The sequence below is a fragment of the Meles meles genome, chromosome 5 (assembly GCF_922984935.1).
Source record: "Meles meles chromosome 5, mMelMel3.1 paternal haplotype, whole genome shotgun sequence".
Classification (NCBI taxonomy): Eukaryota; Metazoa; Chordata; class Mammalia; order Carnivora; family Mustelidae; genus Meles; species Meles meles.
In genome coordinates, this window is record NC_060070.1 from 35035745 (window position 1) to 35059533 (window position 23789).

General features: G+C 39.4%; 1 protein-coding gene across 1 annotated transcript in view; it reads left to right on the plus strand.

The window, feature by feature from the left end:
• The window catches only part of GPR63 (G protein-coupled receptor 63), a 59271-nt gene that overhangs the window by 19333 nt on the left and 16149 nt on the right, over window positions 1–23789 (plus strand). The gene's annotated exons all lie outside the window — the stretch shown is intronic.

Here is a 23789-nt window from a genome sequence, read left to right on the forward strand (position 1 = left end):
TATTTCACAAATGTGAACCTTTAGGTTGGCTTTATTTTCTTGCTATGGTGTATGTGAAATTTTTTGACAGCTTTATTGAGATATATTTAACATTTCATAAAATTCAGCCATTTCAAGTGCGTAATTCAGTGGTGTTCAGTAATTTTACCAAGTAGTACAACCATCACCATAATTAATTTTAGAACATTTTCTTTACCCAGATAAGGTCCCTCACACCCATTTACAGTTAATCTCCTCCTCCATCCCTAGTCCCAGGCAACTGCTAATCTGCTTTCTGTCTCTATACAGTTGACAATTCTGAATGATTCATTAAGTGGAAGTACGTAGTATGTGGTTTCTTGTGACTGATTTCTTCTGCTTACCACAATATTTTTTTTTAACTTATTTATTTATTTATTTGACAGAGAGGGATCACAAGTAGGCAGAAAGGCAGGCAGAGAGAGAGGAGTAAGCAGGCTCGCTGCTGAGCCGCTGAGCAGAGAGCCCGACACGGGGCTCGATCCCAGGACCCTGGGATCATGACCTGAGCCGAAGGCAGAGGCTTTAACCCACTGAGCCACCCAGGTGCCCCACCACAATATTTTTGAGGTTCATCCATGACGTAGCATATGTTAGTACTTCATTCTTTTTTATTGCTGAACAGTATTTCATTGTAGGGATACTTAATATCCTTTTGTCCATCTGTTCATCAGTTGATGGACATTTAGGTTTCCAGCTTTGTGCTATTAAAGAATGCTGCTATGAATGTTCATGGGTCAATCTTTGTGTGGACACACATTTTCATTTCCCTCGGGCCAATACCTAGGAATGGAATTACTGAGTTGTATTGGGAGTTTTGTGTTTGACTATTTGGAAAACTGCTAGACTCTTCCAAAATGGTTCCACCATTTGACATTCCCACCAGTAATATCTGAGGGTACCTATTTCTCCATATCCTTACCAACATTTATTGTTGTCTGTCATATTTATTATAGTTATTCTGGTGGATGTGAAATATTTCAGTGTAGTTTTAATATACATTTCCCTAATGACGGTGATGTTGAACATCCTCTCATACACTTCGTAGGTATTTGTATGTATTCTTTGTTGAAATGTCTATTCAAATCTTTGGTTCATTTCTCAGTTAGGTTTGAATATTACTAACTTGTGAGTGTTCCTTGCACATGCTGGATACAAGTCTTTGATATGTGTTTTGCAAATACTTCAGTCTGTTTATTGGCTTTCCATTTTCTTAATTACATTATCTGAATGCAAAAATTTTGAGTTTTAATGAGAGCCAATTTGTCAGTTTTTTTTCATATGGATTGGTTTGTTTTTGGTGTCTTATCTATGAATTCTCTGCCTAACCTAAGGTCTGGAAGATTTTATATATATTTTAATTACTTGGACTTTCAGAGGGTATTTAAAAATATTTTTTAAGAATGGATCCTGAGAAGTAAAATATCTACAAACTTTTAATTATTTTTAATGGATGTTTAAAAAATATTATATATAAGCAGGAAGATGTACAAATCAAGGGCATAGCTTAGTGAAATTTGAAAAAAATTAATACATGTGTGTAACCACCATAGATGTACCAACATCCCAGGAACCGCAGAACCTTCTAGAAGGCCCTTCCCCATCATTAGTTCTACTCTTCCCCAAAGATAACCAATAACGTCCAATACCAAATATTCATTTTGCCTGCTTTTGAATTTTTGTCTGTTTTGAACTTTCGTCTCTGTGTCTTTTGCTCAGTATTATATTTATGAGATCCATCCATGTGGTACATGGCAGTAGCTTGTTCATTTTCGTGGTTGTACGGTATTTCATTGTACAGACATACCACATTTCTGTTGACGGATGTATTTGCTGTTCTAATGTTTGGGTATTTTGAATAGTGCTACTAGGATTATACTTGTACTTGACTTGTGGGTGCAAAAATGTTAATATTTCTGTTCAGCATATATTCAGGAGTGGGGCTGCTGGGTCATGGAGCAGGTTTGACTGCAAATTTACAATAAATGACAAACTGTTTTCAACAGACAGTTAACCAGTATCTGCTCCCAACAGTCATGTATGAAAGTTCCACTTGTACCTCATCGTGACTAACACTCACTGTTTGCGGTCATTTTAATTTTATCCATTCTGTTCAGTTTGTCTTTTTGTGGTTTTTATTTGCATTTCCCTGATGAATAATGGGGGACAGCACTTGTTTTTGGTGTGTGTATGTGTGGCTATTTGGGTATCTTCCTTTGTGAAGTTTTGGTTTAGTTCCTCTGCTTGGTTCTCAACTGAATGTGCTTGTGTTTTTCTTAAAAATGTATCAGTATGGGGGTGCCTGGGTGGCTCAGTGGATTAAGCCGCTGCCTTCGGCTCAGGTCATGATCTCAGGGTCCTGGGATCGAGCCCCGCATCGAGCCCCGCATCGGGCTCTCTGCTCCGCAGGGAGCCTGCTTCCTCCTCTCTCTGTCTGCCTCTCTGCCTACTTGTGATCTCTCTCTCTGTCAAATGAATGGATAAAATCTTAAAAAAAAAAGTATCAGTATGAAAAAATGTATATATTTTCAGGGTATGAGTCCTTTGTCAATTATGAGATTGCAAATATCTTCTTTTTGACTTGCCTTTCATTTTCAAATGATGCCTTTTGGCCAACTTACCAGTCTTTTCCTCATAGTTAGTGCTTTTGATGTTCCATTTGTGTCTGTCTTAAAAAGTAAACTTCATTTGGAAACTTAATTAAGAAACCTAAACTTGAGCCAATTAATTAGGTTGGTGGTTTGTTATGAGAGTCTTTGATTTCCTGTCCATGCCTAGTCCAAGAGTGAAGTCCTTTGGAAGTCGTTCCTACCACCCTCCCATGAGCCCTGGACACCAGCTTCTGGCTGCTGGACACTGGTACAGACTGAGCTCTGTTCAGCATCTCAGCCTCCCAGCTGCCTCTCTTACTCAACTTTAAGCTTCTCAGCTGCTTTTAAGCCTTTCAGCTGCCACTTTTCAGGCTCTCCGCCTCTTAGCCTCCTCGAGAAAAACCTCTGAGCCTGGCATTTCAGAGCTGGCTCACATCTCAGGGTAAAAGTCTCATCGAATGCAGTGCTACCTCACGTTGCCATGCTTCCTTCTCTCTGAGATCTTGACCCCTCAAGTTCTCCTTGCTTTGGTAGTTCTTAGATGCTTCAAAGGAGTTCTTTAAAAACTATCCAGCTTTTTCAGTTCTTGGTGGGAGTATTGGTCAGCCACAAGCTTGTCTTTAATGGACTTAATAATTGACCTTTCATTGTTTTTTATAATGTTTCAACACTTTTGAAGGCAAGGATTATATCTCCTTTTCTTTTGTATTCTTTCTTGGTATCTGATGTACAGTGTAACACCAGATAATAAGGGGAAACAGATTATATTAAACAGTCATGTAGAGATAGGAGCCAGGAGTTCTAGAAGATTGTTTGCTGTGTCATGCTGTGTTCAGTGATTGGTCACGGTGAAAAATGTCTTCAGTTACTGGTTTATATTATTTCATCTAGGAGCATGGCTTCACGGCTTGGTCATTAGGCGTCTCATTTTTGAGTTATTACCTTCTTTTTCACATCCATCCAAATCACTAACTTGGAGTCACATTCTCCTTTGTGATATACCACATCCCTTAAGGATAAGTATAGTATCTCTCCATAAACCTCCACAAATGTAAAAGGCGGTGATTAAATGTCTTACCTCCCAATCACATGAAGTTAAATTAGTGTCATTCCTGGAAGTACCATCTAAGTGCTGAATGGCAACCTTACTGGTTGCATTTTGAAAGAGTTTAAGGGTAAGGCAGTTTTAGACTGCAGAGTTCCAAAGCATGCCCATAAAAATTTTAAAAATCTAAAGCATTCTCCATTCACATAGTTTATCCAATTTTAACCAAGTGTTTGGATTTCAAGAAATCATCCAGTTTAATTTTTAGTCAGCATTATGAAAGTGGTGTCTGAGGATGAGGGATAGTGGAAATTTTCCTTATCACATCAGGGATACTTTGGCTTTATTAATTGTGGAAGTTAGGATTTTACTCCCAGAAATGTCCTTGTTTTAGTTACTGTTCTCCTTTTTTTTTTTTTTTTTTTTTTGGTCATTTCATCAACTCTGCATAAAACATAGTGTCTGTTCTTATGCTGCCTCTGGCCCTCAGGGAGTGGTGTTCTGAAAAAAAAAAATTGAAGCCTTTGGGGAAGGCTGGTCTAAAAATAAAATCCCCAAGGTGTTAGATCAGAAGAATAGACCAGATCTAGGGACAGCATTTTTTTTTAAAAGATTTTATTTGTTTATTTATTTATTAATTTGACAGACGGAGAGAGATCACAAGTAGGCAGAGAGGCAGGCAGAGAGAGAGGGGGAAGCAGGCTCCCTGCTGAGCAGAGAACCCGATGCGGGGCTCGATCCCAGGACCCTGAGACCATGACCTGAGCTGAAGGCAGAGCCCCAACCCACTGAGCCACCCAGGTGCCCCTAGGGACAGCATTTTTAACATCACAAATTGCTGTATTAAGTGGAATAAAAGTCTCCTTTTTCTTTCCTTGGGTGATGAGGGAGGTGGTAAAGCATTCCGTAAAGAGCAGGGACTTTGGAGCTGGGGTACCCTGGGTTCCAATTCCAGCTCTCCCATTGTTTGTGTGACTGGAAACATGTCAAGCTCTGAGCCTCAGTTTATCTGTCTTCAAAATGGGGAAAATAACTTCTGCGTTAAAGGTGGTTTGTTGGGATTAGCAATAATACCTGTGAAGATCTGGTACATGGTGGGTGTTTAAGGAGTGGCAGCTGTAATTGCACATCTTAAATTCTTCCTCTCATTCTAGAATAAGACTTTTTTTCCCCCTCCCGAATGGGGTGATGATGCACAGACTAGAGCCAGTTTGCGCAGGTGCTCATAGCGCTGCTCTTCATCAGCTGGGCAGCCTTGGGCTAGCTGCCTAGTTTGTAACTCAGCTTCCTCATCTTTCAGTGAGGACAGTTCTGATGCCCACCTTCTGGAGTTGTTAACTATATTAATATTTGTGGAGTTCCAGAATAGTTTTTATCTAATATGTAAGCACTAGTTAAGTATGTGACATCTAGAAGTGAACACTTCAAGCCGAGGTGAATTGGTTGTTATTATTAGTAAAGGTAATAGGATTAGAGATGGGGCCAGAAACAGCAGTGCTGAGTCATAAATGACTGCCTGCAGGTAAGGGAAGCAGGAACAAACAAATTTTGAGGGATAGAAATCGACCACTCTGAAGTTGGCACAGATTCCCACGGCTGCTGTGGATCAGTAGGAATATCAGAGCGGTGGAGATATATACTTTTAGCTCACTCTGACGTCAGCCTGAAGAGAAATGTTATCACAAGTGTGGTTTCTGCTGTGTTCGCCACTGTCAGGAAAGAGAGCAAAGGAGAAGGAATGTGGGGTGGGTAGGAGATACTTCCATGTAGCACTCCAGAACACCATACATCTCCTTTGGTTGAAAAAAATACATATATTTATATAGATAATTGGCACATGTATATATACAAGTAGATTTTTATATTGTTACATTTCAGATAGAAGATTGGAGGTTGCACAAGTCTGGATTATTTTCTGAATACCATTGGATGTCATTGTGCATAAAATTTTTTTAATATACTTTGAATTAGCATAAATAATACCAGAGTTGTCTTCTTTTTTCATTGAATTTTTATAATAATTTTATTTTATATCCTACATTTGAGGTAATGCCAATCTTCACATAAGGCTTTGTTTTAATACAAATGGAGTATCTGGTAGATTTATGCAGATGCTCATATGTTTGCCGTCCTTAGTGCTCATGCTTGTATTAAAAAAAGCCATAGCTACTGCCCAGAGATAAATAAAAAGAATAGAAGACATCTTAAAGGTAAAATAAACTTGTAGGGGAAACTCAAGAACGTGTCATGTCTATAAAATGAGAAATGAAATGCTTTTTATGGCACAGTGATTTTTCTTTCCATCTCAAATTTTACAGAGATTTCTAAAAAGAGAAAGAATAAAAACAGGTGGGTTGGTTCAGTAATTTCTTTGCAGGAATATTGAGAATACTTGAACCCCTGAGGATTTTTTTAAAGTTCATCACGTTTTGTTTTCTGTAGACTTCCATTGGCCATAATAGGTATTTAAAGAGAAAGATTCAGGGTGCCGAGTGCAGTGAATGAAGGAGGTAGAATGAATAGTAAGCCTATGCCCCACACTCACATGTTTTTCTTCTACCTGCAACCTTACTGTATGGAATAGAGCAGCTCATCATTTTACCCCTGAATTGGAAACTGGAGTCTTCTTTTCCCAAGAAATCAGAGAAAGTGCCTGGTGGAGATTTGGAGCTGATAAGGGCAGTGCACCTGCCCCAAACAAAGTCTTCGTCTTCTTGGTATTTGAAGGCCCACCTTCTGCTTATCTTAAAATAAAGTCAGTCTTTTGACAAGTCCAACATCTCCACACACAGAACTCTCTGCCAACTGCCTTATGATAGGAGAGACCAGCAGAACAGTAGAGGAAACCCACAACAGGCACAGAGGAAAAAGTCACCCCGGCCTTTACTCAGAAATATGCATTAGATATGTGAAAAGAAACAGCAGCAAAGGAGTGATAGCAGAAACAGAACAAATGTTCCTAAAAGAAGCACAGATTAATTAAGGAATTGAGGAGAGGAAATAAAAGGAAACTCGAGGGGTGTTTTAAGAAGATGACATCTGAAAAATAACAGGATGGAGGAAAATGGAAACAGTTAAAGAATAAGGAAGAACTCTTGAAAATCAGACATTTGTTTGCTGAAATTAAAATAGTACTATGGGAAATTTGAAAGACGATTATAAGGAAATCTAGAATGCAGTGCAAAAACAGAAGCAGAAAACTTACAAGAAGGGCAGAGATAGGCTCAGTCAAGTTGATCCACTATCTACCCACTTAGAATTCTGAAAGGTATGACAGAATGAAGAGTTGAAAAGATCAAATTAATAATAGAAACTTATTTTGTGCTCTGAGACACCATCCAAATACTCACAGTGACAAGTTCTGAGAGCTTAGCAAACTAGATGAAGACAATTTCAAGTTTAGACTAATTCTTAAGAAATTTAACAACACTAAGTATAAAGAAAAGATCCTCAAAGCTTCTAGAGAGGGAAGTGAGGCTCTCAGGTTCTCTAGTCTTGAGCACTTCTCTTAGGCATTTCAGCCCCATCTCATACTTTTCCTATCCCAGACCTGGGGTCACCATCTTCCTAAGGAGCCTTGGTTCCTTTAGATGGTAGTGGTGTTTGGAAACCAAGACTTGAATGTGCTCATTGTATATCCAGCATATGGTGGCTTCTAGACCCTTTCAATGAGTAGAGCTAGGTGGGGAGGGGATAGAAATAAACAATGCTTTATCCTATGTTACATAAACAAAATAATTTTACCAAATATCAGTATCACTACTAACAACAATTATGCTAATTGAAGTCCAGAGTTTCTTTTTTTTTTTTTTTAAAGATTTTATTTATTTATTTGACAGAGAGAGATCACAAGTAGGCAGAGAGGCAGGCAGAGAGAGAGTGAGAGGGAAGCAGGCTCCCTGCGGAGCAGAGAGCCCGATGAGGGACTCAATCCCAGGCCCCTGAGATCATGACCTGAGCGGAAGGCAGCGGCTTAAACCACTGAGCCACCCAGGCGCCTGAAGTCCAGAGTTTCTTTGCAGATTTTTTTTTTCCCTTAGAATATAGGGTATTTTTTTTTTTTTTAAAGATTTTACTTACTCATTTGAGAGAGAGAGAGAGTGAGTGAGAGAGAGCATGCACAAGCTGGGGGAGTGGCAGAGGCAGAGGGAGAGGGAGAAGCAGACTCCTTGCTGAGCAGAGAGCTCTAAGTGGGGCTTGACCTCAGGAGCTGGAGATCATGACCTGAGCCAAAGGCAGACACTTAACCATCTGAGCCACCCAGGTGCCCCAGAATACAGGGTATTCTAGGGGCATACAGTAGTGTACTAGGTACAGAAGATAAACTCTTTCTTCAGTGTGATTATCAATTTGGCATGTAGATTCAGGTTCATTTATTTCTGTGTGTATTAAATTTTGAGACTTTACATACTTACCCCTTTAATGTTTTTTGAATATACAAAATACCTCAATGGTTCAGAAGTCAAAACTGTATAAAATATGCCCAAAGAGGCCTTACGAACATCTCTGTTTTTCCATCTCAGGATCCTGTTAAAATGCAAATTGTCATTTAGCAGCTCTGGAGCCTGATGCTCTGCATTTCTAACAAGCCCACCGGTGACACAGATGCTGCTGACTCTCCTTTGAGTAGCGAGTCCCAATATTGCAGATTTGCCTCTTTTTCATTTGATGTTTTACATACAAGGGGCAGTTAGCAAGTGGCTTCATAGTAAAGGCTTATTTGAGTCACATCAAAGAATATGAGTGAAATGATAGGAAAAAGAGGAGGAAAGAGGAGTCATTAGCCAACGTCATGGAGACGTCTTCCCCATGGAGCACCAGCCTCCTATGCTGCAGGACACACCAGCACCGGAGAGGGAGTGGCTGAAGACACTTTGAGCAAGAGGAGTGATCAAAAGCAGATGTTGGGGGGCGACTGGGTGGCTCAGTGGGTTACAGCCTCTGCCTTCAGCTCAGGTCATGATTCCAGGGTCCTGGGATCGAGCCCCGCATCGGGCTCTCTGCTTAGCGGGGGCCATTCTTCCTCCTCTCTCTCTCTCTCTGCCTGCCTCTCTGTCTACTTGTAATCTCTATCTGTCAAATAAATAAATCTTTAGAAAAAAAAAAAAAGCAGATGTTGGAATAGCTCTGTTGGGGTGGTGGAAGCTGGAGCTGAATAGCTAGCTCCCTTCTCTTCGCTGCTTTAGCCTCTGAACCACGTACTTGGAAACTCCTTGAGATGTGTCCTGCAGTGTGGGCTTTACGTACAGTTCACTGACTCCCAGGAACAACCCTCTGTCCCACTAGGGAGAGCAAACCATTCCGAACCTGTCTTTCTGCAGCCTTTTGGGAGCTCTCAAGATGTACAGTAGCAGAGCAGCCCTGAAGCTGGGTCCTTTAGCCCTGTGTCCTACACATCTGATCTGCCTCTTTAACAACATGGCAGTGTAACTAAAGAGGCTAGGAAAGTGTGCTTTAGGAAATAGTACTTGTCGAAATATGTTTGAAGGTTGGTGAATTTCATTCACTAACCTCAGTTTAGCTGGGTTACTCAGTTCCAGTGAATAATTCTTACAGGCTGAGATTTTACTATAAGCATTTCATTGAGGCATGGCTTTATGCACCCTTTCAAATATATTGAAATTATTCCATGGGTTGAATTTAATTATTTTTACTTTCTCATAGAAATAATAAAAGCACATTAAAAATGCAGTAAGAAAAGAAGAAGTCCACATTTCCTACCACAATTTACATATGACACAGCATTTAGGTAATTATTTCCCTTGAGCTTCTCTCTGTGTATGTGTGTGTGTGTGTGTGTGTGTGTGTAAAACAGAGTTATAGTTATACTATAGGAGCAATATGACATCCCACTTTTTAATGATTTTACAATATAAGCAATTCTCCATGTTTTTAAAGTCTTCATCAGTAGCACTTAAAGTGACTGTATCATGTCTTATTGAGTTAACTAGGTCCCTAAATATTGGTCATTTAGGTTGAAAGGTCGTTAAAGAGTTTGAAATATATGGAAATAGGAAGCAAACATAGATGATTAAGAAAAGGAAATGTTCTTTTTTTCTTTTTTGGTATCTTTTTTCTCTAAGTGTAAAATTATCTCTAAATCTTTTTTATCTTATAAAAAAGATTTAGTATCTTTTTAATAAAGAGTTAGTATCCCAAATATATAAAGAACTTAGACAACTCAAAACAACCCCCCCCACAAATATTCCAATTAAAAATGGGTGGAAGACATGAATAGACATTTCTCCAAAGAAGACATGCACATGGACAGTAGGCACATAAAAAGATGCTTAACATTGCTCATCATCAGAGAAATACAAATCAAAACCACAGTGAGATATAATCTCACACCCGTCATAAGGGCTAAAATAAAAAGCACAAGAAACAACAAGTGTTGGTAGGGATGTGGAGCAAAAGGAACCCTCTTACACTGTTGGTGGGAATGCAAACTGTGCAGCCACTCTGGAAAACAGTATGGAGGTTCCTCAAAAAATTAAAAATCGAATTACTGTATGACCCACTAACACACCACTGGGTATTTACCCAAGGAATATGAAAACACTAACTTGAAAGGATATATGCATCCCTGTGTTTGCTGCAACACTATTTACAAGAGCCAAATTATGGAGGCAGCCAAAGTGTCCATCAATAGATGAATGGATAAAGAAGATTTTGTATATATATATAAATAAGTATATATAATATATACATATTATTTATATATATGAAATAAGTATATATAATATATACATACTATTTAATATATATATATAATATATATATTATTATATATTATAATATATATAATAGAATACTATTCAGCCATAAAAAGGAATGGAATCTTGCCATTTGCAACAGCCTGGATAGATCTAGAAAGTATAATGCTAAGCTAAATAAGCTAGTTGGAGAAAGACAAATACCATATCATTTCATTCATATGTGGGATTTAAGAATAAAACAAGTGAGCAAAAGAAAAAAAAGAGAGACAAAGCAAAAACAGACTCTTAACTATAGAGAACAAACTGATGGTTACCAGAGGGAGGTGGGTTCATGGGTGAGTGATGTAGGTGAAGGGGATTACACTTATCTTGATGAGCACTGAATAATATGTAAAATTGTTGAATCACTGTGTTATGGAACTGAAATTTATATGACACCGTGTGCTAGCTCTGCTGAAATTAAAGTAAGAAGGGAGGATGAGACTGAGGCAGAGAGACCATTTAGTAGACTCCAACCTGGCCTGGAGACATGGTATTGGGGTGGGGGAAGGAGGAGAGAAAACAGTTAAAGAACTACTTAAGGGGGGTGGATTGGTAGACTGATTTGGTGTGCTGGTAGAAAGATGAGAAGAAACTATGTTTGACTCCCAGGTTTGGGGTTGAAGTAAATGGATGGTGAGGTCTTGAACTGCAATTAGGAAGAGAGGTGGTGACAGTAGTATCCTTTTAGATTAGTATCTGTTTTTCGGTGCTTTTGTGTTTCTTTGCTGGGGTTTCTTAGATACCACAGCCTGAGACAAAGCGAACATGATGGAAGGCTATGTTGGGATGTGCAGTCCCAGGGCAGTGAGCTTGAGGGGATAGGAAAGTGAGATGGGAGGAAAGAAACACACATGCAAGGCGGTGTGTTACGGATCTAGCTGCAACTTCCTCAAGTTGTTATCTTCTAGTTATCTTCTGAACAGGCTTTAAAGAACTTTCCCTGGGCCTGGTGGTCATTCAGGGGCATAAGTTTCCATCTTCTATGTCTCTCAGGCTGAAGTTCACCCCATGGAGTTATTGTTTTACCTTCACCCTTGGACTGGGAGGAAGGGGTTGTTCTGGGCAGCCAGTGGGAAGCAGATCCCACGCCCCATAATGTGGTGAGTAGTATGAGTCGAGGAGTGGTTGGAGGAGCTGGAACTTCTGTGGTCTCTTAGAGTCAGATTTGGGCCAACAGCTGAGGTCCAGGGGATTTATGGAGGTACAGGTGGCAGGGATGGGAGTAAAAATAGGTATGCCAGCAGGGTCCACAGCACTTCCCAACTACCCTCAACCCTATTCCTTTCCCTGGCTTCCCATTTTTAGTCTGAGAGTTTTATGATGCCCTGATTTTTACTGTGCTGTTTTGTTTTTAGGATTGCTCAGGTTTTAATCTTAGATTCATATTCTTCTAGTTTATGAACCTAATACTTCCATTCACATAATTTCTAGACTATGGGTTTAATATAATTGTGTTCCTCTGTTTTTCTTATCTTAGTCTGTTTGGTCTGCTATAACAAAATACCACTTCCTGGGTAGCTTCTTTCTCACAATTCTGGAGGCTCGAAGTCCAAGATCAGGGTGCCAGTATGGTCGGGTTGGTGACCCTCTTCCAGGTGCAGATCACTGACTTCTCATTAGATCCTCTCATGGCAAGGGAACTTTGTGGGACCTCTTTTATAAGGGTATGAATCCCCTTCATGAGGGCTGTGCCATCATGACCCAGTCATTTCCCGGAGACCCGTCCTAATACTATCACTGTGAGCCATTAGGTTTTTAACATTTGAATTTTTTGGGGGGGCGGGGTGGGCAACACACATTTTCAGACTATAGCAACTCTATTGCTAGTGGCTCATTACCTAGAGGACAAAAAGACTTCCCTAATGGTCAGATTCCAGTAGGTGCTTGATTTTGTCTGTTCCCTATATTCCTGTGCTCATCTCGGTAGCTGCTTCCAAAACAGACAAGTCACACCAAATATTTCAATAAAGAATTTTAAAGGCAGTGCTTTAGAACAGACTCTTCTTTTAAGGATGTCATAAACAGGATATAAAAGGTGACATTGCTGTATGAATATGATGTCAGAAAATTTTAAGTTATTTAGTAGCTTTTATTTATTTTTATTTTTTTTAAAGATTTTATTTATTTATTTAACAGAGAGAAAGATCACAAGTAGGAAGAGAGGCAGTCAGAGAGAGAGGGGGAAGCAGGCCTCCCGCTGAGTGGAGAGCCTGATGCGGGGCTCGATCCCAGGACCCTGAGATCATGACCTGAGCTGAAGGCAGAGGCTCTACCTACTGAGCTACCCAGGCACCCCTAGCTTTTTACTGAATGTATATTATATTGGGAGGCTCTTAACTGAGTTTAAGGATACAGTACTGAAGAAAAAAATTTCCCATTTCTGCTTTCATGGATTTTTCTCTCTAGTTGGGACAGGGGCATGGCAGGCTTGGGCACAGGCATGAATCAAAAGATGGGATGGATCCCTGTAAAATGACTGCTGACTGGAGTGTTATCGTAGGGAAATACATGTTGAAATGAGACAATAGGATGGGGGTGGTGGATAGTTTGGTCAGGTATATGGAGACTTCCATAGGAATCGAAGGATAAGAATTCACAAAGCAAATGGGGAATGGGGATAGGTGGTAGCAGGAGGTGGTTTGTTCATTTGACAAGGGTTTACTGAACATGGACTGTGCTGTGCGGTAGCACAGTCCTAGGTATTGGGAGTTCAGTTATGAATAACCTGGGCAAAAAGCCCTACCTCATGAGAGTCCTTGGTATTTTGGAACAGAATGATGATGACAGAGGAGGTGGAGAAAAGTGGCTTCATAAGAATAATATATAACAGTCAAAATTGATCATTCTTGGGGAAAGGACTGAGTTATATAGCTGAGAGCGGTCGATGTCAAGGTGAGTCCTGTTTCTGGCATGTATAACCAGATGGGTGGCAGTTGTCACTGAGCATGGGAACACTGGTGTGGGGTAACTTGGAGTGGGGAGGGACCAACATCTAATTGGACATGCACAGTTTGAAGTGTCTTTGAAATGTCCAGGGAGTGATGCTAAGGGAGCAGCAGTTGGATACATGAGACCAGAATTCAGAGGTCAGGTTTGGGACATTAAAACACACTCGGCAGGTACCTGCATCGAGGGCTAATGGCACTGGGCAAAGAGGAGATTGCTTATGGCACAGAAGAAAAGAACTGAGCTTTTAAACCTTTTTAAAAAAACCTGTGTTTTTCAAAATCGGATGAAATTATATTGTTTTTGATTAGCATGTGGATTTCAGTCAGAATGCTGTCTACTCTCTGAAGAAATAAAACTTATTTTTACCCCTCGCCCTATGCAGATAGTTAATAGGTGAGAAGAGGAGATATTCAAGTTTTAATGAAACAGTTATAGATCCAGGTAGTATGATTTAAGATTCCAGTTTCACTATTAAATAAGTCTTGGTATTTTCTTCCAAATGTTGAATTTATAGACAAACTACCATTGTGAGAAACATCAGTGGTAGGTAAGTACCATATCTGTGAACTATTCAAAAAGGCTGATGAAATTAAATTGGCCAGCATTTTCTCCAAGAATAGTTTCAAGGCAGGTAAAGATTCTCAGCAGAACAATGACCTAACAAATGTGAGCCACGGAATACGAATTAGAAGTAAGAGACAAAAGAAATATGAACAAAACCTGTCACCTGGGGCTTATCATTTTTTTTTTTTTTGCTTCATGTATTTTTAGAAAGGTTCCAGAAGCTTGATCTTTTATTAACCACGTAAAAATATATTTTCCTAGTTTGTAATTACAATTAATTTACTTTTCTATTAAATGCTGATCTTTCTTGCTTGAATTTCAGTTTTAATTTTCGTCAGAAGTCACTTAGAACATTCTCTGAAACAGACCCTTGCTGACATTTCGTTTAATTTCTCAGTGTTTATGGGGAAAAGTAACATGAATGCAAATAAATCCTCATGCCTATTAATCTAATTTTTAAAATGTCCGTGGAAGAACTAAATGTTCCTTGGAACACTAGTGAGAAAAGTTCTTTTTTGTAGCGAATATTCTGGTTGGAATTAGAAATATATGGGGAATAGAACAGTGTTATAAATAGAATACTGCTTATAGTTCACATTTAAAATGTGTACACAGCATTTTTCCCCTTTAGCTTTATTGCATATAGATTTTATGTTAGATATACTTTGAAAATAAGTGAAATTTTGATTCAGTGATGATTTTTTTTCTTTATAAAAATAACTTCAAATAAGCTCTCCCCTACCTCATCCACTCCACTTGATTATTGGCATATTTTCTTCTGGTTAGTTTGTTCAATGCCTCCTTTTACTCTACCTACAGATAAACCAAAAAATAACAGAATCCAGTAAAAAAAAAGTAGACATCTTTATAGTGGTATAAATTTATCTCTGGACTATTCTTTTTAGTTATAAAGCAGGTTGCCCAATGAAAATGACTGCTCCTATTGTTTTTAATGAAATAAAGTTAAAATTTGGGCTACCTCTGAGGTCAACTGCTTGGTTCTTTATTTCTGATTCCACCTACTTCATAACAGAACTCAGGAGTATATTCAGAATATTTGCTTCCATCCCGGTGTGTTCTCTGTTTGCCATTCTTCTTTTCTAATGGGAATCTGTAGATACGTAGTCAGAGTCTAATAAAGGCAAAGAATATGGATTTATGTGTGATATGTAATTTCTTTCCTCTCTGTTTTCCATTTAATTATTTTCTTGAATGAGAGGAAAGGTAGGGGTGAGGAGTGGAAGGCTTTGGGGACAAGTGAAATTCCTTTTTTGGCTAAGAGTGTGGCAAGTATCAGAAAAATACAGTGGTGTGAGACCTTTTCTCTAGCACAGTCTCTGTCCCAGAGTGGAGAGAGATGCTCTGTAAGTCAAGACTAGCACTCTCCTTTCTCTTAAGTCTTTTTCCCCTTTCTTTTAGATTTATATTTCATTCAAGACAGAAGCAGACAGTCTGAATAAGGCCAATATTTCAAATTCTAACCTGTTTTTATTCTGCTCTGTCATTTAGGAATTTGCCAGAACACTTGGATTATTCCATGAGTCCTCTCCTGGTTTTTTCCCAGTAGCCAATTATGTGTTTACTTCACTCATTAAGGAGCAGTAGTTCTAGTAAGTTCTAGAGCAGTAGTTCTCTTTCTTTCTTTCTTTTCCTTCCTTCCTTCCTTCCTTCCTTCCTTCCTCTTTCTCTCTCTCTCTCTCTCTCTCTTTCTTTCTTTCTTTCTTATAATGTATTATTTGTTACAGGGGTACAGGTCTGTGATTCATCAGTCTTACACAATTCACAGTACTCACCATAGCACATATCCTCCCCAATATCCATCACCCAGCTACCCCATCCTTCCCACCTCCCTCCACTCCAGCAACCCTCAGTTTGTTTCCTGAGATTAAGAGTCTCTTATGGTTTGGTCTCTCTGGTTTTGCCTTGTTTCATTTTTCCCTCCCTTCCCCTATGATCCTCTGTCTTGTTTCTCAAATTCCTCATATCAGTGAGATCATATGATAATTGTCTTTCTCTGATTGACTTATTTTGCCTAGCATAATATTCTCTAGTTCCATCCAAGTTGTTGCAAATGGTAAGATTTCATTTTTTTTCTTGATGACTATATAATATTCCATTGTGTGTGTGTGTATACATATGTCTCTCTCTCTCTCTCTCTCTCTCTCTATCTATATATATATATACCACATCTTCTTTATCCATTCATCTATTGATGGACATCTAGGCTCTTTCCATACTTTGGCTCTTGTGGACATTGCTGCTATAAACATTGGGGTTCACGTGTCCAGTAGTACAATTGCGGGTCATAGGGTAACTCTATTTTCAATCTTTTGAGGAACCTCCATCCTGTTTTCCAGAGTGGCTGCACCAGCTTGCATTCCCACCAACAGTGTAAGAGGATTTCCCTTTTTCTGCATTCTTGCCAACATCTGTTGTTTCCTGACTTGTTAATTTTAGCCATTCTGACTGGTGTGAGGTGGTATCTCATTGTGGTTTTGATTTGTATTTCCCTGATGCCGAGTGGTGTTGAGCACTTTTTCATGTGTCTCTTGGCCATCTGGATGTCTTCTTTGCAGAAATATCTGTTCATGTCCTCTGCCCATTTCATTTGATAAGTTCTTTATAGATTTTGGATACTGACCCTTTATCTGATATGTCATTTGCAAATATCTTCTTCCATTCTATTAGATGTCTTTTGTTTTTGTTGACTGTTTCCTTTGCTGTGCAAAAAAGCTTTTTACCTTGATGAAGTCCCAATAGCTCATTTTTGCCCTTGTTTACCTTGCCTTTGGTGATGTTACTAGGAAGATGTTGCTGCTGCTGAGGTCAAAGAGGTTGCTGCCTGGGTCCTTTTCAAGGATTTTGATGGATTCCTGTCTCACATTGAGGTCTTTCATCCATTTGAGTCTATTTTTGTATGTGTTGTAAGGAAATGGTCCAGTTTCATTCTTCTGTATTTGGCTGTCCAATTTTCTTTTGTTGGAGAGGCTGTTTTTTTGTTGTTGTTGTTTTTTGTTGTTTTTTTTTTTTTTTCTGAAGAGACTGTCTTTTTTCCATTGGACGTTCTTTCCTGCTTTGTCGAAGGTTAGTTGACCATAGAGTTGAAGGTCCATTTCTGGGCTCTCTCTTCTGTTCCATTGATCTATGTGTCTGTTTTTGTGCCAGTACCATACTGTCTTGATGATGACAGCTTTGTAATAGAGCTTGAAGTCTTGAATTGTGATGCCGCCAACTTTTGCTTTCTTTTTCAACATTCCTCTGGCTATTCGGGGCCTTTTCTGGTTCCATGTAAATTTTAGGATTATTTGTTCCATTTCTTGGAAAAAATTGCTAGTATTTTGATAGGGATTGCATTAAATATGTAGATTGCTTTAGGTAGCATAGGCATTTTTACAATAATTATTCTTCCAATCCATGAGCATGAAACGTTTTTCCATTTCTTTGTGTCTTCCTCAATTTCTTTCGTGAGTACTTTATAGTTTTCTGGTTAAAGAGTCTTTGCCTCTTTGATTAGGTTTATTCCTAGGTATCTTATGGTTTGGGGTGCAATTAAATGGGATCGACTCCTTAATTTCTCTTTCTTCTGTCTTGCTGTTGGTGTATAGAAATACAACTCATTTCTGTGCATTGATTTTATATCCTGACACTTTACTGAATTCCTGTATGAGTTCTAGCAGTTTTGGGGTAGAGTCTTTTGGATTTTCACCCAAAATATCATATTATCTGCTAAGAGTGAGAGTTTGACTTCTTTGCTGATGTGGATGCCTTTAATTTCTTTTTGTTGTCTGACTGCTGAGGCTAGGACGTTTAGTACTATGTTGAATAGCAGTGGTGATAATGGACATCCCTGCTGTGTTCCTGACCTTAGGGGTAAAGCTCTCAGTTTTTCTCCATTGAGAATGATATTCACTGTGGGTTTTTCATAGATGGCTTTGATGATATTGAGGTATGTACCCTCTATCCCTACACTTTGAAAAGTTTTGACCAAGAAAGGATGCTGTACTTTGTCAAATGCTTTTTCTGCATCTATTGAGAATATCATATGATTCTTGTTCTTTCTTTTATTAATGTATTGCATCACATGGATTGATTTGCAGATGTTGAACCAACCTTGCAGCCCAGGAATAAATCCCACTTGGTCATGGTAAATAATCCTTTTAATGTACTGTTGGATCCTATTGGCCAGTATTTTGGCAAGAATTTTTGCATCCATGTTCATCAGGGATATTGGTCTGTAATTGTCCTTTTTGATGGGGTCTTTGTCTGGTTTTGGGATCAAAATAATGCTGGCCTCATAAAATGAGTTTGGAAGTTTTCCTTCCATTTCTGTTTTTTGGAACAGTTTCGAGAATAGGTATGAATTCTTCTTTAAATATTTGGTAGAATTCCCCTGGGAAGCCATCTGGCCCTGGGCTCTTGTTTGTTGGGAGATTTTTTATTATTGCTTCAATCTCCTTACTGGTTATGGATCTGTTCAGGTTTTTTTATTCCTTCCTGGTTCAGTTTTGGTAGTTTTGTAGTTTATATGTCTCTAGGAATGCATCCATTTCTTCTAGATTGTCTAATTTGCTGGCACATAGTTGCTCATAATGTATTCTTATAATTGTTTGCATTTCTTTGGTGTTGGTTGTGATCTCTGCTCTTTCATTCATGATTTTATTTATTTTGGTCCTTTCTCTTTTCCTTTTGATAAGTCTGGCCAAAGGTTTGTCAGTCTTATTAATTCTTTCAAAGAACCAGCTCCTAGTTTTTTTGATCTATTCTACTATTCTTTTGCTTTCTGTTTCATTGATTTTGAGCAGTAGTTGTTTCTAATTGGTGCTCTTCCACTCTTCCCAGTAGCCTGGGCTCAGTGGACTCAAGGCCATGCCTTAGGATGGTCACAGTGAGATGAAACCGGGAGCGGTCAGAGGTCTCTGATGGGAGCCATGAGAATCTTAAGCCTATTCCTGTGCTGGACCCATTGTTGATATAGTCCACAGTCTGGATGGTTTGCTACTCACCTTTTTCTCCATGGGTGAAGTGTGCTAAAAGTGGTTATTGCATTTTATTATATATTTATTTATTTGAGATAGAGAGCGTGTGCGCATGCATAAGTGGGGGTGGAGGGGCAGAGGGAGAAGGGAGAAACTGGCTCTCTGTTGAGCAGGAAGCCTGATGTGGGGCTTGATCCCAGGACCCAGAGATCATGACCTGAGCAGAAGGTAGATGCTTAACTGACCGAGCTTTTTTGTTTTTTTTGGGAGGTTTTGATTACCGATTCAATCTCCTTGCTCATTATTGGTCTGTTCAGGTTTTCTATTAACTTTATAATTCAGTCTTCATAGGTCATATGTTTCTAAGGAATCTATCCTTTTCTTCTAAGTTATCTAATTTGTTGTCATGTCATTGTTTAGTTTCCTCATCTTAAGATACTAAGATTTAATAGTAATCTATAGAAGTGCTGTGAAATATTTAAAAAGATAATTTGTATTCAAAAAGCTTAAGACATTCTTTGGCATTATACTTCCTAGCAAAACTCAGGAGAAAAGAATTTATTTTCTTTACGAATGTTACAGATGAAGTTTGAAAAGAGGATCAATGCAGCAAGAATAGGAGCTATGGGAATCTGGGCCACTTGCTCGTGTTACCTAGCTGTGCCTTTGGGACCTGCCAGGCCTGATTTCATATATACTACTTCTGCTTAAGTTTCAAATGCTCTGTTCACACCCAACGTTATGGCTTCAGAAGGTCAGTCAACACCAAATTCATGTGGAGTGCTCTCATTGTATAGCTTTGTTCTAAAATCCCAGAGATCTGTGTTGTGATTCACCTATAGCAGACTTGCCAAATGTCATCCAGAATCCCCATCTGTCCCAGAGATGTTAAACACCAGTGAATCTGGGTCGTATAGCCCAAGTGGCAGAGCAGCTGCCCTGGCAGCCCACTCAAACCTCAGATGTCCCACTCAAAGCTGGCAGATTCTCAAGCTACTTGATAAATGGATTTAGAATAACATACCCATATGAGGTATATGATGCCTTCAAAATTTGAAAAAGCCTACTAAGAGGTGGGGTTCTATTTTAGTGAGAGGGAGAGCCAGCTATTATCAAAGCTGGCAGATTCTCAAGCTACTTGATAAATGGATTTAGAATAACATACCCATATGAGGTATATGATGCCTTCAAAATTTGAAAAAGCCTACTAAGAGGTGGGGTTCTATTTTAGTGAGAGGGAGAGCCAGCTATTACCAAGGAAGAGAGATTTTGATATAGTACTAGACTCCTAGAAAATGTACTAAGATGGCAGGCCTTTGAAGTTTTGTAGGAATCATTCCCCACCCTCTAGCACACATGTATCTTACCAACATTTGTAGAGTAGATACTGTTTATTGTTCACTCAGCATGTAATGGTGAGCATAGTGGTCTGTGGAATGGAGAGACAAGTGGGATCCCTGTGGACTAGATTACGACAGTATGCTGGAAGAGTTGATAGCTCTGGGATAGGACAGCAGGGTGCCAGCTGGAAGCACTCAGGTGTTCTTTGCTAACACATCTAGAGAAAAAAAAACAACAATTTGCCAGATCAATCGCTGTGTGCCAGACCTGGGGATTGTGTTGACTCACTCCAGCAATGAAGTCACATCTGGTACAGCATCTGCTCTCTATAAAATCCATCTGTTTTCTATAAGGCCAACAGGCAAGTTGAATGTGGATGTGGTAGGAATGATCACCTTCATCCTTCAGGTCCTTGATAGTGATCCTAACATCTGCAATTTCTGCAGGAGTGAAGTGTTTTTGACTATTTTCACAGATAGAGACAGCACTAGGAGTTTGTAATTGACCTTTTTTCTTTCTTATTTTTTTTTTTAAACGATTGTAGCCCTACACCTCAAGGAACCAATGAAGGAATCGTCCCATTGCTATGTCTGTTCCAACTCCATATTTTAGAAAATAAGGATGGCATGAGTTCTGGGATGAGTGGGAGTTAGAACCGGGCCCAAACTCCATCAATTATGTGATTTCTATAAGCCTTTTGAATGATGCCATCTGGTACCATTTTGGGTCTTCAGGAATGAGGGCCAGTTCAGAGCCATATTGGACAATCCCATAAAATTCTGATTATTTCCTCTTCCCCAGTGTATAGTCACTCTGGTAGTTGGCTGCAGGTGTTTTGAGGAAGAATGGGAGGAAGATTCATAGTACAGGGTTTTTGTCTGTGTAGCAAGGTCCTTCCTCAAGGGGCCTGGTTTCCTTTTACTCAAGAGACTCTAGGTCTATATACTGGCTCAAGTTTGAGAATTGATTGAGGGGCTGCTACTTTCTATTTTATAGCCTTTGTGCTAATAAATATCAAGTAGGACTTGATAATCTTCTAATTATTTCTCTGATCAGACACCCACAGGATTGAACTTTGGTTTAGTTTTTGGAAACTTCATCTCTGGGGCTATAGCCAATAGAAGTTTCTTTCACAGTGGTTAATGAAGTTTTTTGGTTTTTCACTAATCCTTGAGTCTGGAATTTAAAGTTCTCCATTTACTTTTTTCCTTCCTCCAGAAATGCAAATTCTGGGACCCACCCCAGACAACAGAGTAGGTGACTCAGGGGTTGGGATTCAGCAGTCTGGCTTAACAAATGCTCCAGGTGATTGTTATGAACCCTCGCCTTAGAGAACCACTGATAGAGAGCACCTTCAGAATTCTCAGAGAAAATTATTTTCATTGGATAATTCTAAACCAAGATAATGAAGAGACAGAATAATAACTTAATTCAAACATATAGGGACTCAGAAGTTACCTCCCTTGTATTCTTCCTTTGAAAACAATTGGACAAACATTTCCTGGGAAAGAAGGAAGTAAACAAAGACAGCAGTAAAGTGGAAGACAAAGGGCCTAGGAAATGTGGAAGCTAAGAGCCAGAGGCAGAAAGGAGGATTTCCAGGATGGTAGGAAAGGGTAGCAGACCCAGAAAGTAACTCCTCCAGGGAGGGTTAAGAGGACAAATCCTATGACTGTAAGATAAGAAATGTTGATAAATTTGACCTTCCAAATAAAATATGTTTAGGTATAAAATCTGTCTCATAGAGCAGATAAAAAAATGATTGACGGTTATTTTTTTATTTATTTTTTATTTTTTAAATATTTTATTTATTTGACAGAGAGAAATCACAAGCAGGCAGAGAGGCAGGCAGAGAGAGAGGAGGAAGCAGGCTCCCTGCGGAGCAGAGAGCCCGATGCGGGGCTCGATCCCAGGACCCTGAGATCATGACCTGAGCTGAAGGCAGAGGCTTTAACCCACTGAGCCACCCAGGCGCCCCTCGACAGTTATTTTTAAAAGTTGAAAATAAGAATAAATAAATTATTAATTTTAGGAAGTCCAAAATTTATACATGATACGAAAATATGCTCTTGGCTTATCAACAAATGTTAACATTAATGTCTATTGTAATTTAAAATTTCAAGTAAGATTTTGGTCATATGAAGGGAGGAGAAATAAGTTGGAGGTGATGTGACATCTAAACTCTCATCTATTCTAATAGGAAGTCAAGATTTAATACATAATATTGATAATCAAAAGTACTAATTTCTTCATATTATTTAGATATATAAAGAATAAATACTTGAAAGTCCTTTAAAATAATGAAAAATGGGATGGGAGGAATCAAGATGGCGGAGAAGTAGCAGGCTGAGACTACATCAGATAGCAGGAGATCAGCTAGATAGCTTATCTAAACATTGCAAACACCTACAAATCCAACAGGAGATCGAAGAGAAGAAGAACAGCAATTCTAGAACAGAAAATCAACCACTTTCTGAAAGGTAGGACTGGCGGAGAAGTGAATCCAAAGCAATGGGAAGATAGACTGGGGGGGAGAGGCTGGCTCCCAGCAAGCGGCGGAGCAACGGAGCACAAAATCAGGACATTTAAAAGTCTGTTCCACTGAGGGACATCGCTCCAGAGACTAAACCGGGGTGAAGCCCACGCAGGGTCAGCGTGGCCCCAGGTCCTGCAGGGTCACAGAAGGATCGGGGGTGTCAGAGTGTCGCAGAGCTTGCAGGTATTAGAATGGGGAAGCCGGCTAAAGAGACAGAGCCGAGGAGTGAGCTCTCAGCTCAGGGTTACCTTGAACCAGTCGCAGACTGGGTGAGCTTGGAGCGTGGCCGGAGGCAGGGATACGGGAGTGATTGGGTGCTGTTCTCTAGGGGCGCACTAAGGAGTAGGGCCCCGGGCTCTCGGCTCCTCCAGGCCGGAGAATGGGAGGCCGCCATTTTCATCCCCGTCCTCCGGAACTCTACAGAAAGCATTCAGGAAACAAAAGCTCCCAAAAGTGAACCTGAGCAGATTACTTAGCCTGGCCCCTGGTAAGGGCGGTGCAATTCCTCCTCCAGCAAAGACACTTGAGAATCACTACAACAGGCCCCTCCCCTAGAAGATCAACAAGAAATCCAGCCAGGACCAGGTTCACCTACCAAGGAGAGCAGGTTCATTACCAAGGACAGCAGTAGAATTCCAGAGGAGGGGAAAGCAAAGCATGGAACTCATGGCTTTCTCCCCATGATTCTTTAGTCTTGTGGTTAATTTAATATTTTTACCAATTTTTTTTCTTCTTCTGCTAATTTTTTTTAACTTTTACCCTTTTCTTTTTTAACGTTTTTAACAAGTTTATCTAATATATATATATATATTTCTTTTTTATATTTTTTCTTTATTTGTTTTCTTTTTTAAATTTTTTCTTTTTTTTTCTAAACCTCTTTTTATCCCCTTTCTCCCCCCGATGATTTGGGGTCTTTTCTGATTTGGTTAAAGTGCATTTTCTTGGGGTCTTTGCCACCCTTTTAGTATTTTACTTGCTCCTTCATATACTCTTATCTGGACAAAATGA